This window comes from Solanum pennellii, chromosome 1 (assembly GCF_001406875.1).
Source record: "Solanum pennellii chromosome 1, SPENNV200".
In the NCBI taxonomy this organism is placed as follows: domain Eukaryota; kingdom Viridiplantae; phylum Streptophyta; class Magnoliopsida; order Solanales; family Solanaceae; genus Solanum; species Solanum pennellii.
Genome location: NC_028637.1, coordinates 31287985 through 31303049, shown reverse-complemented (window position 1 = coordinate 31303049; position 15065 = coordinate 31287985). Strand labels below are relative to the sequence as shown.

Here is a 15065-nt window from a genome sequence, read left to right as displayed (position 1 = left end):
CACCCCTATCACTCTGAGTCATTTTTATCTTTAGATTCAATCGGTTCTCCACTTCATTTTTGTATTGCTTAAATGCATCAATTGCTTCTTCCTTACTATTAAGCAAATATACATAACAAAATTGAGTGCAGTCATCAATAAATGTTATAAAATTCTTTTTCCCACCATGAGATGGTGTTGACATCATATTGCATATATCTGTGTGAATTAAGTCAAAAGTTTTATAATTTCATTCAATAGACTTATAAGGATTTTTAACAAACTTACTTTCCACATAAATTTTACATTTCGATTTATCATATTTAAAATCAGGCAATACTTCTAGATTAAGCAATTTTCGCAAGGCTTTGTAATTTACATGTCCCAAACGGGCATGCCATAAATCATTTAATCCAATAAGTAAACAGAAGAAGAATTTTTATTAATACTATAAACAACCATTACATTCAGTTTGAAAAGACCCTCATTGAGGTAGCCCTTCCTATGAACATTTCATTCTTACTTGTTAGAGCTTTATCACTAACTAGGACACACTTAAACCCATTCTTAACGAGTAGTGCAGCATAAACTTAATTATTCCTAATAGTAGGGACATGCAGAACATTGTTCAAAGTCTAACACGTTGCCGGATGTCATTTTCAACATTAATTTCCCTGTTCCTGCAATCCTTGCTGTTACAGTGTTTCCCATGAACAAATTTTCATCGTTCTCAGCAGGATTGTACGTTGCAAAGGCTTGTTTTGCAGAGCAAATATGTTTAGTGGCACCTGAGTCGAGAAACCACTCCTTGTGATTTCCAACTAAGTTACACTCCGAGGTCATTGCACACAAGCCATCTGCATCTTCCATCTTCTCCATGATGTTTGCTTGACTTTTGCCTTTGCCTTTAAACTCTCATATTTTTATTTTCACCACCGATGAGAGGAAAATGCCTTTTCATTAAATCATAAGAGGGCTTTTCAAGTTCCCAACTGTTCAAGTTCTCAACTTTTCAAATTCCTCTCTTCTCCTCTATTTCCTATCTTCTTGCTACATACCCAACAAAAACAACTTCCAAAATGTTTTTGGAGATATTATTGGTTTTCTTTGTTTGTGCGATCTTTGTTGATTCTAGATCCAAAAACTCGACATTCGTAGACATCAAATTTGTGTGAGACTCTACTAGATGAGTCAAATTTCAATTAGGCCTTCGTGAAAACTACTCCTAGCTTACACTATATAAAGTGTAATATATCCCTTAGAGAGGGATCTTGAAAATTTCATAAATTCATGAAATATTTACAAAGATATCAAGATGTGGGTGGACTCTTCTTGATAACCAAATACTTTAACAAAAAGATCCATAGAAACCTATTTACATGGATATCAAATAAAATTCATTTAAGGTGCAAATTATCCGTTAGAAGAATTAAGAGAGGGATATAATTGTACCCAAACTATTAATTAATAAAATATTCTTGTTTCATCATATTTATTTTGTGGTCGGAGTTTATTTTCCATAAATAAGATTTAGTACAAACAAATTTTGTTTCGTTGAACCTAACAAATATTTATAATTTCTTTTGGGGTTTGATTAGTTCGATCATAGGTTATTAGTTGGTAAAATTCGTTAGAAATTGAAGAAAAAAAATGAATATTCGTTGATCAAATCATTCATTTCGTAGTCTGATAGATCTGTTGTAGAAATTAATTAATCAGACGAGAATAATGATAGATCAAGTGTCTTTGGGGTCATCTCTTACCTTCAATGTAGTATTTATCTCCCCAAAGCTTGGAGATGCACACAAAAGAAGAGGCCTTATGTTTAAAAATGTATTGAGTATCTTTTTCAAAGCTAAAATCAACAAAGATCGCACAAATATACTTAACAACATCCCCAACCACATTTGGGAAAGTAGTTTCACTCTCCCATCCAAACGTAGACACAATATCCAATTTCTCAAAATTCTCAAGTGTATAACATATATACCTTTACAGATCTGGCGAGGCATGAAGAATGTGCTCATGCAGTCTAGCCTTAACTGTAGATTGAGTATATCATTCATTATTTACAAAAGTAGACCACAAATAAGTAATTAGTCTTGTAATCAGCCTCGAATATTTTAAACAGAGATATGTTGAAATTGTTATTCTTACAATAACCTGTATTTATAAGGTTAATAAACAAAAACAGAAATAAGATGAAGCAGAAAAAATATAAAATACCAGAATTAATCCGAGTCCACAGAAACTACTGTGTGTCCTTAAGAAATTTAATCCCCTCACTGTACCCAAGGTTATTGATTAATTTCTCCCAAGTTAAAACGGATTAAACCTGTTAAAGAAATAGCGCTCCCTCAAAATTCTTTAACTTCAACGAACTTAATCGACACTTTGATTTGATTTGAGAGAAAAATAAATGCAGAGAAAGAATAATTTTTTCAGTGGTTTAAAAAATCAAAAATTGACTTCCTTTTATAGCCATTTTCAGCAAGGAACATGTCTGTTCAGTGAAATCTGTTCAGACCCATTTTATCCAGAAAGTTGTGTCTTTTGGAAAAAATAACAACTTTTTGGAAAATTGTGTCTGTTAGGAAAATAACGACTTTTTTGGAAAGTAACGACTTTTCGGAAAGCAACGACTTTTCGGAAAGAGTAACAACTTTTTGGAATGTTACCGTTACCTGCAAATTTATAAGAGATAATTTTAACAGGATTTATTTGATTTAACAAAAACTGATTAAATAAATTTTGTCCAAAAAATTTATCAATCAATCACATCGTTTGCCAAATCCAAATCCAAATCCAAATCCAAAGCCAAATCCAAAGCCGAATCTGAGACCGAGCTAGCGACGACGACGACGGCGCGAGGGGGCATCTTCTTCTTAGCTCTTTAAGAAGTATGGAAGTGTTTCCTTCTACAAAGACAACAATTTCCCTTTCTTTTGCCGATATGGGAGAAATGACTTTTCATTTGCACTTTGCAAATGAATTTTCATTTTCCCTCCAAAGTAGTTCCCTCACTTTTCATATTCCCTCTTTTCTTTTCCCATTCACACTTGCTAAATCCAAACAATCCCCCACATGAATGGGGAAGGGTATTGTTAAAAATATGCATGAAAAAACTTGTGTGTCTTGTAGGTAAAGGTTAATCGTATATGGATAAGAAGGTTTCCCTTTAAACTTTCCATAGTGAACATATATCGGATATACTCGGTCAATCGGTAGATTTGATATCTTTGAACCGTCGAGCTTTGGTGTATACCTGGACAACATATTTCACACAATCAATTGTTGAACTGTTCTTAGTTCTCATTGTTTTGTTCGTTTCAGCCATGAACACATCTTGGATAGTAAGTGCTTAAAGAACTGGCCTTACCGGATTCTCCTTGAAGCGGCTTACACTTCACACTTACATAGGTGATTTCTAAATGTGTTATCCCATAGATACACCATTTGATATTCCCTGTATCAAACTTAGAAACCATTAAAAAGTCCTTATGTCTTTATCCTTGTTACTAAACATTGTCTCATCATGAGAATGGACCATCTGATCCAAAAATTTATGAAATTGACCCCAACTAGCTTAGAATTGACACGTAGTTGTTGTTTATATCAATATTTTTTTGACAAATGCCTTTATCACAACTTCAACATAATGCCTCATAATGTAATTTTATACTAGTATGATCAATATACGGATATCTTTGATATTCACTTAAATTTTTCTTAGTTTGGTATCGGATTACTTAGCATTGTGTGTTTAGTGGGTGTGCAGGAGTTATTATTGTCCAAATATCTAGTGCAAAGAGCCAATTGGCTTGTACCACAATGATCCATAGCTTATGTAAAAATCATATATATATATATACAAGAAAACATTATGTCCGCCTACGTGGCACCACCACAAATCACAATTCCCATTTAAATTTATTTATTTCCATAACTAGCCTTCCCCTTTCAAGAAAAATTGTGACTTTTATGAAGAGTTGCGATTTTAATGAAGATATGTGACTTTTATGAAAAGTTGTGACTTTTATAAAAAGTTGTGACTTTTATTTATGAATAGTTACGACTTCTATGAAATGTTGTGACTTTTATGAAAAGATGCAACTTTTACGAAGAGTTGCAACTTTTATGAAGAGTTGCAACTTTTATATCAAAAGTTGTAACTTTTTTTAAAAGTTGTGAGTTTTATGAATAGTTGCGACTTTTAAGAAAATTGTGACTCTTATGAGAGGTTGTGACCTTTCCAAATGGTTGCAACATTTTCAAAGAGTTTTGACATTTCCGATAAGGCACAATAAATATATACTCACACTACCCTCTGTTATCTATAAATAGAGGGATTTTCTGCCACTATTATTTTTTTCCATTGGATAGTTGAATTCAATTACATTGATTAAGCTTCTAATAAAGTTTATTTCATTCCTAGAAGTTTTCCCACTTCTATTTCATGGAGCTTAATCTTTACTATAAGTCGTAGTGATTCATGTAAGTATGACAACTCTTTTAGCTATTTTGGTGACATTTTTCTTTTAACATTGTTAAAAGTTACACAGAAGATGATTGAAAATTGATCTTCTCATATGTCCCTTTCTACAGGTGTCTTCGTATGAACAAAGAAAATTGATATTGATTTCAATGTCAAGTTACTAATCTTGCACCTCTAATTCCACAACTCATAACGTTGTTGAAATGGTTGAATTTATTACAGTTGGTCTTTAATTAAACAAAACTTTTATTTCTGTCACTATTGTAGTTTTTTTTGCTATAGAGAAATCCAATTGAAATGCATTAATTAAACTTCTAATAAACCTTTTTCATTCCTCATTTTCCATGAAACTTAATCATTATTGTAGGTCATATTGCCGAATAATCATATTTAATTTCAATAAAATGTCCAATCCCGTGCGAAGCACGGGTAATTTACCTAGTATTGGATATAAAAGAAAATTAATAATCTTTTTTTCTATACTTAAGTATTTGGGCGATCTATTAAATGTTGAAACATTTAATACTTGAATTTTGATATTTTGAATGAGTATGATTTGCGTAAGTTGACCGCAATGACATTGAAACCCAATTTAAAATTTTCCTAAGCTACAAATTGTGTTGAGCTTGTTCGGGAGGATGTTCCCACTAATTGTGAATTTCCTAATTGTTACACTTTTCTTGTGGATGTGATTCATCTCATAGAGTTCCACAAAATTTCGGTGTCTACAAATACCCCATACTTCAAGGATTGTCAGCATGTAGCTCGATAAACTCGAATACGAGACCTGAACCACCCTTAAAAATAGAGTTTCAGTCTTTGCGGTTAGTGGATTAGGTTTTGCATTTGATTTGTGAGAGAGAAGACGAAGGGTAGATTGGGTCACACTAAATGTGCCAATTTATTTGCAATTTTTTGTCCCAAATACAAAAAATATACTGCAATCAAATAGTAATAAAAGAGAATAAATTTGTTCATAAAGATTGTGACTACAAATATGTTTATTACTTGTTTCCTCTCTCTTAAGATTTCTCCGTGATTCAAGGGTTGTTAGAATCACTCAAACTAAGGATGTTGTGGACCTCCTTAGGATTTATTTGATCTCCATGAAATGATTTTATGGATCTTATTAAAAAATTTGGTTGCCAAGAAGAGTGCACCCACATCATCATCACTTTACAAATATTTCATGAATATATGAAATTTTAAAAATGCCTATTCAAAGAAATATATTAAACAATATATAAGTATTCTCTAAGAACCTTAAATAAAATGGGACTCATATTGTAGAGTTCCACATAATTTTTATATCTCAAATGTCGAATTCTTAAGTAAATTGGACTCATCTTGTCCCGTGAAATTCTTTTTGGTAGTTCACTTAACTGTCTTGTTGGATATAGTTCTATTGTTTGGCTGACTATTCCAGAAGAGGTCTTATGCTTATAAATGTAGTACCGAATACAAGCCAATATCAACAAAGATCTCACTCTAGCAAGGTAGGAAAGTAGTTTCAGTCTCCCATCCAAATGTGGACACGAGATCCAATTTCTCATATTCCATGACACTACAACATATCTGCCTTTGCAGATCCAGCGAGGCATGAACAATGTGCTCAAGCATACAAGACTTAACTTCAGATTGAGCAGAGCATTCATTAATTACAAAAGTAGACCGCAAATAATTAATTAGTCTTGGAATCAGTCTCGAATATTTGAAATAGAGATGTGTTGTAACAACATAATCTAGCACTACATCTCCAAGAAATTCCAAGTAATAATAGCATCGGGGAATCTCAGGTAGAATGTAAGATCCATGAGTTAGTGCTTTATTAAACAGCGAAGGGTCGTGAAACTTGTAATGTAGCAGTGATTTCAAAGTGTCGTACATTGACTAGCTTCTTAGAATTCACGATGAAGTGACTTTGCATAGGTGCATCAATAAAATCAATGTCCCCCCCAATCTCTTTCATTGATGATAAAGCTGCTACTCTGTCCGCGTGAACTGAGGTAGGCACCTATTAGTGCCTTAACACATTAGCTACTATCTTACTTATAATCTCCTACTTTACCCGATTATACATTTCTACCGAAGGCAAACTCTTTGAAAAAGTTTTGAACTTGAGAATTATCCCTAGGAATGAACCCCATTTTAAGATTTACTGGTTCATTACGGATAAATCTCAAAATTTTACGAGCACATCCAAGCTTGAACAATGCAACACTCCAAATTATTTTATTTTTCTTAATGTTGAAAGACCCTCATGATGATTTTCATAAGTCTTAAAAAAATAAATACTGATAGCATATTTGAGAAAAGAGTCTCCAAGTTACCTAAGTGATTCCAAATGAAACTTCTACATGCATTTCTTTGTTGTCAACACCTTCAAAACCTTAGCAGTTGGGATAAAAAAATTTAGTTTGCCCTATAAAGTCCAAAGGTTGTAGAAGAAAGATAGTAATTGGCGAAAGATTCTTTTTCTAAAGAATCTTATGAATCTAAGGTGTACACGTATGAGAGTCAATTTATTCGGGTGGAATATAACAGATTCACTGCTATACGTGTATACCTTAGAATTCATAATATTCTCAAGGTTTTGAATCTCTCCTAATACCTATCTGTCGTGCTACAACCTTAAGATTTTATACGGGAAGCAGTCATGCAGAATAAACATGAACTGCAAGTAAAAACTTTGTTTCCCAATTGCTAATGTTTTGGAAGTAATGACAACAAAAAAATGCCTCTAGAAGTTACATTTGGAATAACTTGGGAAACTTGGAGACTCTATTCTCAAATGTGATGTTATATACAATTATTTAAGACTTATGAAAGTCATCACGAGGGTTTTCACAAAATTAAGAAAATTAAAATCATTTCCAATGTTACACTGTGCAAGTTTGATGTGCTCGTAAAATATCAAAATTCATCTATAATGAACCATTCAATCTTAAAATTTTAATCATGTCTGATGGTAATTCTCGAGTTCATTACTTTGGTTAAGAGTTCCTATTGACTTCAATAAAAATGTATAGTAGGTTAAGACAAACTATTAGAAATAGTAAGAAGTAGTTGATGTGGTTGAGGCACTAATAGGTTCCTACCTCAACTTGTGTGGGGAAGTAGCGTCATTACCATTTATGAAATGACTTTTGTTGCACAGTAATTTTTTTGATACACCTATGACAAGACACTTCCCAATGAATGCTGAGAAACAAGTTAATATGTCTGGTACTTTGAATCCCTGCTACATTACAAGTTTCCTGATCCTCCACTGCATGTTGAAGCTCTAACTCAAGGATCATACAAGCTACATGAGATTCCACGATGATATCAACACTAGGAATTCTTGGAGATACAATGCTAGATTATGTTATTACAACATATATCTATTTCAACTATTCAAACTGACTCCATGACTAATTATTGATTTGATGTATGCTTCTATTAACAATGAATGACATGCTCAATCTGCAGAAAAAGGTTGGCATGCACAAGCACCTTCTTCTTCATGCCTCGCCAAATTTGCAAAGACTGTACTGTTGAAGATTGTTGAAAATCAGATCTTGTGTTTACGTTCGTATGGGAGGCTGAAACTGTTTCCAATTTGTATTATAAAATTAGAAATTACTGATTCTAATAAATTATTCAAAAACATGAAGTAACTGAAATTTATAGAACCAGTAAGAGAGATGAACAAAAATTTATTTCAAAAAAGTAAAATTTATAAAAAACATACCAGAATCTTAAAAACCTTTTGAATGGGAAAAAGATCAAGTCCAATGAACTCACAGTGTCCCCTTAAGGAAATTATTCCCCTCTAGAATCCGAGGTTTGATTTTGAATATAACTTCCTAGGGTAAAATGATCTTAATCAGCATAGTGTAGATACCAATAACTCTACTGCCAGTGAACCAATCCATAGAAGGAAAGTACACGAAGTAAAATGTCTGCAGACGACGACGAAGAAGAAGATCATAAAATTAGTAAGGAAATATTCTGAAAAATGAGAAGAGGTTCCAAAAGGTTGCAACCCTTTCAGAATTCACATGACCATTAGTGAAAGTTTGCAACCTTTCAAATGGTACTGAATGTTCCTGAATGTTGCAACCTTTTAGAACAATCATGGAGGAAAATTTAAATAAAATTGGAAATTTCAAATAAAACGGGTCGCGCACGGATCCGATCAGGTCGGGTTAGTCAACTAAAAAGTTGAAACATTTTGGCTAATTTTCAACTTCTGTTATCGACTAATTAATTGGAAACATTTTTGGTCATTTAATTAATTAATTAAAATAAACTTTATCCAAAAAATAATCTCTCAATCATTTGCCGAAGCCGAAGCTGACACGAGCGAGCGACAACGACGACGGAGCGAGGGGGTCCCTATTTCCAACCCTTTTAACAATTAATAAGAGTGTTTCTGTATTTAAACACTCCTATTTTTCTTTTGACCACCGATGAGGGACAACTGCCTTCTCATTAAACCATATGAGGACTTTTCAAATTCCCAACTCTTCAAGTTCTCAACATTTCAAATTCCTCTCTTTCCCTCTATTTCCCAACAATTCTTGCTGCATACCCCACAATCCACCACATTGATGGGGAATGGTTATAACATAGGAATGCAAAGACAATTGTGTACTTTATAGTCAAGAATTAATTGCATCTGGATAAGTAGGTTTCCCTTTTGACATTCCGTAGTGAACATATGTTGGTTATACTCGGTCAATCGATAGATGTGATATCATTGAACCATCGATCTTTCGTGTATACCTAGACAACCATATGTCACACAATTAACCCTTTACTGTTTATGTTTCTTACGATTGTGTTCATTTAAGCCATGAACACCTCCTGGTTTCATGAGTGTATAGAGAATAGGATTTTGACATAAAATTCTCTCTTCACACTCAAATAGGTGATTTCTAGCCGTGTCATCTCATAGATACACTATTTGGTCAAATCTACCAAACATAGCAAATTATTTAACTGCCTCTCTCACTAGGACTTTCATTAGTAGATCTGACACATAATCTCTTGACTTTACATAGTCAATTGTGATAATTCCACTAGAGTGCAGTGTTCTTACGGTGTCATGTCTCCATCGTATATGATGATATTTCCCGTTGTACATAACGCTCCCTGCCCTACCTTTTGCTGCCTGACTATCGCAATGTATTCAAATAGGTCCAAAAGGTTTGGGCCAGAATGGAATATCCTCTAAGAAATTTTGGAACCATTAAGCTTCTTCACCAGCCTTATACAAAGCAATGAATTCAGATTCCATTGTGGAGCGATCAGTACATGTATGTTTGGACGATTTCCAAGAGGCAGCTCCTCCACCAAGTATGGATACATAACGACTCCTTGATTTTACATCATTTGACCAGGTGATCCAATTTGCATCACTATATCCTTCAATCTTAGCAGGATATTTATTATAATGCAAAGCATAATGTTGTGTATATTTTAGATAACCTAACGCACGTTTCATTGCCATCCAGTGAGTTTCATTCGGTTAACTAGTGAACCGACTAAATTTACTAATAGCACATGCGATATCTGGTTGCGTACAATTGATAATATACATCATCAAACTTCCCAACACTCTGACATATTCCAATTGAGATTCCTTCATTCTTTTTAAATGTACAACTTATATCAATTGGAGTTTTGACAACATTGAAATTCAAGTACTTGAACTTATCCAATACATTTTCAATATAACGAGATTGATATAATGCTAGTCCCTAGGGAGTTTTGATAATCCTGACCTCTAAGATCAAATCAGCAACTCCTAAGTCCTTCATATCGAACTTGCTGGACATCATGCGCTTAGTATCATTTATATCGTCAATGCATTTACTCATTATTAACATGTCATGAACATACAAACAAACAATGTCTTCATGATTTATAACATTTTTAATGTAAACACATTTATTACATTTGTTAATCTTGAATCCATTTGCCAACATTGTTTGGTAAAATTTAGCATGTCATTGTTTGGGTGCTTGCTTGAGTCCATAAAGTGATTTCACAAGTCTGCGCACTTTATTTTCTTTACTAGGAACTATAAACCCTTCAGGTTGTTCATTGTAAATTTCTTCCTCCAACTCTCCATTTAAGAAGGTTGTCTTTACATCCATTTGGTGGATTTTAAGATCATGCACTGCTACTAGTGCTATTAACATCCTAATTGATGTTATCCTTGTTACTGGAGAGTATGTGTCAAAGTAGTCCAGACCTTCCTTTGTCTGTACCCTTTGACTATGAGTCTAGCCTTATATTTGTCAATATTCCCATCACATTTTATTTTCCTTTTAAAGATCCACTTTGATCCTAAAGATTTATTTCCTGGACGAAGATCAGCCGATTCCAAGTGTGATTACTTAAAATTGATTTGATCTCACGTTTAACTGAATCTTTCAAATAAGTTGACTTAGACGAAGACATAACTTCTTTAAATGTTTGAGGCTCATTTTCAAGCAGTAGTGCTAAAAAATCTGTTCCGAAATAAGCAGATTTTTGTTGGCCAGTACTACGCCTAGGTTCCTCACTAGTTAGAATATTTTCCATTGATTCTTCTCGTGGTCGTTTAAGTCTTTCACTTGTTCACTCACTATCTATTTTATATGGATAAATGTTTTCGAAAAGTTCTGCATTATCTTATTTAATTATGGTATTAATATGGATCTCAAGATTATAAGATTTGTGAACTAAAAACCGACAGGCTTTACTGTTCACAACATACCCAATAAAGACACAATCTAGTGTTTTGGGTCAAATTTTTACCCTCTTTGGTAAAGGAACCTCTACCTTGGCTAAACACCCCCACAGTTTGAAATATTTTAAGTTGGGTTTCCTTCCTTTCTACAACTCATATAGAAATTATTGTTTTTTTCGATGGGGTACTCTATTGAATATTTTATTACCTGTAAGTCTTGCTTCCCCCAAAAGGTTTCGTAGTGAACCAGAATTGATCATTTAGGCATTCATCATTTCTATTAATGTTCTGTTCTTCCATTGTGCCAAACCATTTGACTGTGGTGTATAAGGTGCAGTAGTTTGATGAATAATACCATATTCCAAATACATCTCTGCAAAAGGATATTCATATTCTCCACCCCTATCACTCCGAGTCATTTTTAGCTTTATATTCAATCCGTTCTCCTCTTCGTTTTTGTATTTCTTAAATGCATCAATTGCTTCATCCGTACTATTAAGCAAATATACATAACAAAATTGAGTGCAGTCATCAATAAAAGTTATAAAATTCTTTTTCCCACCACGAGATGGTGTTGAGTTCATATCGCATATATCTGTGTGAATCAAGTCTAAAGTTTTAGAATTTCTTTCAATAGACTTTTAAGTATTTTTAACAAACTTACTTTCCACATAAATTTCTCATTTTGATTTATCATATTTAAAATCAGGAAATACTTCTAGATTAACCAATTTTCGCAAGGCTTTGTAATTTACATTTCCTAAACGGGCATGTCATAAATCATTTAACTCCAATAAGTAAATAGAAGCAGAATTTTTATTAATACTGTCAACAACCATTACATTCAGTTTGAAAAGACCCTCATTGAGGTAGCCCTTTCCTATGAACATTTCATTCTTACTTGTTAGAGCTTTATCAGTAACTAGGACGCACTTAAACCCATTCTTAACGAGTAGTGCAGCATAAACTTAATTATTCCTAATAGTAGGGACATGCAGAACATTGTTCAAAGTCAACACCTTGCGGGATGTCATTTTCAACATTAATTTCCATGTTCCTTCAATCCTTGTTGTTACTGTGTTTCCCATGAACAAATCTTCATCGTATGCAGTAGGAGTGTACGTTGCAAAGGCTTCTTTTGCAGAGCAAATATGTCTAGTGGCACCTGAGTCGAGAAACCACTCCTTGTGATTTCCAACAAAGTTACACTCCGAGGTCATTGCACACAAGCCATCTGCATCTTCCAACATCTCCATGATATTTGCTTGACATTGCCTTTTCCTTTAAACTCTCATATTTTTCTTTCCACCACCGATGAGGGACAAATGCCTTTTCATTAAATCATAAGAGGACTTTTTAAGTTCCAACTGTTCAAGTTCTCAACTTTTCAAATTCCTCTCTTTTCCTCTATTTCCCATCTTCTGGCTACATCCCCAACAAAAACTACTTCCAAAATGTGTTTGGAGATATTATTGGTTTCGTTGTTTGTGAGATCTTTGTTGATTCTAGATCCAAAAACTCGATATTCATTGACATCCAATTTGTGTGGGTCTCTACTAGGTGAGTCAAATTTCAATTAGGCCTTCTTGAAAACTACTCCTAGCTTACACTGTATAAAGTTTAATATATCCCTTAGAGAGGGATCTTGAAAATTTCATAAATTCATGAAATATTAACAAAGATATCAAGATGTGTGTAGATTCTTCTTGATAACCAAATTCTTAAAAAAAAGATCCATAGAATCCTATTTACATGGATATCAAATTAAATTCATTTAAGGTGCAAATTATCAGTTAGAAGAATCAAGAGAGGGATATAATTGTACCTAAACTATTAATTAATAAAATATTCTTGTTTCATCATATTTATTTTGTGGTTGGAGTTTATTTTCCATAAATAAGATTTAGTACAAACAAATTTTGTCTCCTTGAACCTAACAAATATTCATAATTTCTTTTGGGGTTTGATTAGTTCGATCATAGTTGATTAATTGGTAAAATTCGTTAGAAATTGAAGAAAAAAATGAATATTCATTGTTCAAATCATTCATTCCGTAGTCTGATAGATCTTTTGTAGAAATTAATTAATGAGACGATAATAAAGATAGATCAAGTGCCTTTGGGGTCATCTCTTACCTTCTATGTAGTATTTATCTCCCCAAAGCTTGGAGATGCACACAAAAGAAGAGGCCTTATTTTAAAAATGTATTAAGTATCTTTTTCAAAGCTAGAATCAACAAAGATTGTACCAATAAAGTACTTAACTACATCCCCAACAACACTTGGGAAAGTAGTTTCACTCTCCCATCCAAACGTAGACACAATATCCAATTTCTCAAAGTTCTCAACTGTATAACATATCTGCCTTTACTGATCTGGCGAGGCATGGAGAATGTGCTCATGAAGTCTAGCTTTAACTGAAGACTGAGTATATCATTCATTATTTACAAAAGTAGACCACAAATAAGTAATTAGTCTCGTAATCAGCCTCGAATATTTTAAATATAGATATGTTGTAATAACATAATCTAGCATTACATCTCCAAGAAATTTCAAGTGCTAATAGCATCGTGGAATCTCATGTAGTATGTAAGATCTGTGAGTTAGCGTTTGAACAAGCACCGAAGGGTCGTGAAACTTGAAGTGTACAAGTGATTTCTAAGTACCGTACATCGACTAGCTTCTTAGCATTCATGATGAAGTGCCTTAAAGTAGGTGCATCAATAATATCAATGTCCATCCCGATCCATTTCATAAATGATAAAGCTGATACGTTGCCCGTCCGAGCTGAGGTAGGCACCTTTTAGTGCCTCAACCACATCAACTACTCTCTTGTTTCTAATCTCCTATACTTTACCCTACAACACATTTCTACTGAAGGCATCAAGAAATTTTTGTGAAGTTGTAAACTTGAGGATTATCCCTAGGAATTGTCCACTCTTTAAGATAGAATGGTTCATTACGGATAAATCTCAGAATTTTATGAGCACATCCAAGCTTGAACGATGAAACATTGGAAATGATTTTATTTTTCTTAATGTTGAGAAGACCCTCAAGATAATTTTTATAAGTCTTAAACGATTGTATACTAATAGCATATATGTGAAAAGAGTCGCAAAGCTTTTCAAGTGATTCCAAATAAAAATTCTGGAGACATTTCTTTGTTGTCATTACTTCCATAATCTTAGCGGTTGGGATACAAAGTTTTACTTTGTGGTAATTCAAAAGCATTCTTTTAAAGTTTATTCGGCATGGATGCTTTCCCTATAAGGTCTAAAGGTTCTAGCACGGTGGATAGTTATCGTTGACGTCAAGAATCTTATGAATTCTAGGTATACACATATGGTAGTGAATCCCCAATCTCCGCCGAACAGATTCAGTGCTATATGTATATACCTTAGAATTCATAAGATTCTCGAGGTCAAGAATATTTTGCCAATAACTATCTGTCGTGCAAGAACATTTAGACTTTATTGTGGAAGCATTCATACTTAATAAACTTGAAAAGAATACTTCCGGGTCATTGCAAACTAAAACTTTGTATCCCAACTTGTAAGATATTGGAAGGATTGACAACAAAGAAATGCCTCTAGAAGTTTCATTCGGAATCACTTGGGAAACTTGGAGACTCTTTTCTCAAATGTTATGTTTGTATACAACTATTTAAGAATTATGAAAGTCAGCACGAAGGTTTACTCAGAATTATGAAAATAAAATCATTTCCAAGGTTACACTTTGAAACTTTCGATACGCTTGTAAAATATGAAATTTATGCATAATAAGCCATTTGATCTTCTAATGTGAATCATTCCTGATGATAATTCTCATGTTCTTCGACTAAGAGTTCCCTTTGCCTTCCATAAAAATG

At 33.4% G+C, this 15065-nt stretch overlaps 2 pseudogenes; both read right to left on the bottom strand.

Moving 5' to 3' along the window:
• Positions 1 to 5962: 5962 nt before the first annotated feature.
• On the bottom strand, positions 5963 to 12454 carry LOC107019615 (annotated as a pseudogene).
• A 951-nt stretch (positions 12455 to 13405) lies between these two features.
• On the bottom strand, positions 13406 to 14428 carry LOC107019607 (annotated as a pseudogene).
• Between the last annotated feature and the right edge of the window lie 637 nt (positions 14429 to 15065).